The 2,208-nt window shown below is 43.8% G+C and overlaps 1 pseudogene; it reads left to right on the top strand.

Moving 5' to 3' along the window:
* Nucleotides 1-689: 689 nt before the first annotated feature.
* Nucleotides 690-2,187, top strand: LOC100947559 (annotated as a pseudogene).
* Nucleotides 2,188-2,208: the final 21 nt, after the last annotated feature.

Below are 2,208 nucleotides of genomic sequence, written 5' to 3'. Positions count from 1 at the left end.
TTAAACTTCATGTTGCAAAGTTGGATCTGTCATTGTCAGGTTCCTCCAGGTTCCATGACGACTTCCTTAATTTGTTGTTCTCTTTGTGCTATGGGGAGTTAAGTTCTTACTGGCAATGAGCAATTAGCTTCTCCACTCTTAAGCATAAGCACAAAGGTCAAATTGAAGTTTCATGCACAGAATTACCAACAGCTGTATCACATGCTAGTTTTATGTTTACTTTAATGAGAGATTTTTCCTGAGTACTTATTACGATTTCTACAGGATATTATATTTGTTAAGGTACATCCTGGGGCCAGGAGACAGTACAGAGGACCCAGACTCTTAGAAAGGGGAACCAGGCAGCTGTTCTCATTGGTCAGAATTGCATTTGTGGTTTTCTAAGACATTGAAGTAAATAAAAGAAGTCGTCTTTGGAAGGCCTCCTCACGTGTATCAGAAAAGATAGTTTGGTATCATAAATGGACAATCGCACAACTAAATCTATTTCTGGATCAACCTGTGTTGGAAACATTAAATTTATTTACATTTCAAAGGTTAATGCAACTAAACTAAGCCAAGGGCAGAGTTCTATATTTTGTTTTGCTTTGTTTTTTTAAGTAACTACAGAGAAGAGAAAATATTTCATACAAGCTAACCATCAGCAACACCTAGTGGAATGGGAAATTGTATTGAATAACACTATAGAAATGACATTATTGATTCAGCCGTGCACAAGATTCTGCTGCGGCCACCCTGGCAGAGATAGTGGGGCTGGAGGTTGTCCTGAGCAGATTCTGCTCTGCGTCCCCCTGGAGGAGTCTGAAGCCTTGGACGCTGGCAGTCCTCATAAGGCCTCGAGGAAGGCAGTGGCTCTGTGAGTGGTGGAGGGGGCTGCCTGTGCAGGGGTGTGAGCCAAGGTGCCCAAGGCCAGATTGCCAAGGAGAAGTCATGTGGCCAGCCTGCCTACTGGAGTAAGGTTGCCACTAGTTTCTTTCAGGCTGGAGCTACTCTGCCAGGGTTTAAAACTCCAAAAGGAGTCAAGGCTGTTATTTATAAGGAAATGAGAGTGAATAAATCACCTTTAATGGCTTTCAGCCTTTTTTTTTTTTTCCATAAGAGAGGCCATATTAAACTTATAAGCTTTCCCAGCTGTGACTGACCTTCAGTTATAGAGGGTGGGAGCGGAGCGTCACCAGATCTGAGAGTAGCAAAGCAACACATTCCTTTTGGGACATTCACCCTGCTGTCCTGTTGCCAAACTATTTGAAGACTGTGTCATCCTGCCTCTGATACCAGCAGTTTCTCTAATCTGTGATCAATGTGGTTCACAGGCGCTTCCTAAGTCATAAAGGAAATGAGCCCAGGATGTGGAAAATGTAACTTTTTACTTTTTATTTTTTTAGAGACAGAGTCTCACTTTATTGCCCTTGGTAGAGTGCCGTGGTGTCACAGCTCCCAGCAATCTCCAACTCCTGGGCTTAGGCTATTCTCCTGCCTCAGCCTCCCAAGGAGCTGGGACTACAGGCGCCCACCACAACGCCTGGCTATTTCTTGTTGCAGTTTGGCCAGGGCCAGGTTTGAACCTGCCACCCTCGGTATATGGAGCCAGCGCCCTACTCACTGAGCCACAGGTGCTGCCCAAACTTCAGCATTTTCGTTGGAGGAATTTTTACTTAGAAAAAAAGGGCCTTCTGCAATTTGCTACAAAAGGCTCTAAGAGAGCAGGTCAAGGAGGTCATACGTATCTTAAAGGATGGTGGCAGTGGGCTGGGCTCTGTCAATGGGAGCTGGCGAGGTGCATACAATTTTGCTGCATACAACTTTGCTGAATTTGCACCAGCCATGCTAGTGACTCAACTAGGAGCTCTCAGCATCCTAGTAAGTGCCATTCTCTCTTCATACTTTATAAGTGAAAGACTTAATCTACACAGGAAAATTGGGTGTTTGCTAAGTATTCTAGGATCCACAGTTATGGTCATTCATGTTCCAAAAGATGAGGAGATTGAGATCTCACATGAAATGTCTCAGAAGCTAGGTGATTCAGGTTTTGTGGTCTTTGCAACACTTATGGTCATAGCCTTGATGCTCATTTTTGTGATGGGTCCTCAGTGTGGACAGACATCCTCGTGTATGTTAACCATCTGTTCTGTAATCGGATCATTTTCTATGTCCCGTGTGAAGGGCCTGAGTATCACTATCAAGGAGCTATTTTTTTTTTTTTTTTTT

This window comes from Otolemur garnettii, unplaced genomic scaffold (genome assembly GCF_000181295.1).
Source record: "Otolemur garnettii isolate 467f Iridium unplaced genomic scaffold, OtoGar3 scaffold00033, whole genome shotgun sequence".
Lineage (NCBI taxonomy): Eukaryota > Metazoa > Chordata > Mammalia > Primates > Galagidae > Otolemur > Otolemur garnettii.
Note: the sequence above shows the minus strand (reverse complement) of the source record. Positions and strands in the feature narration are given on the sequence as shown.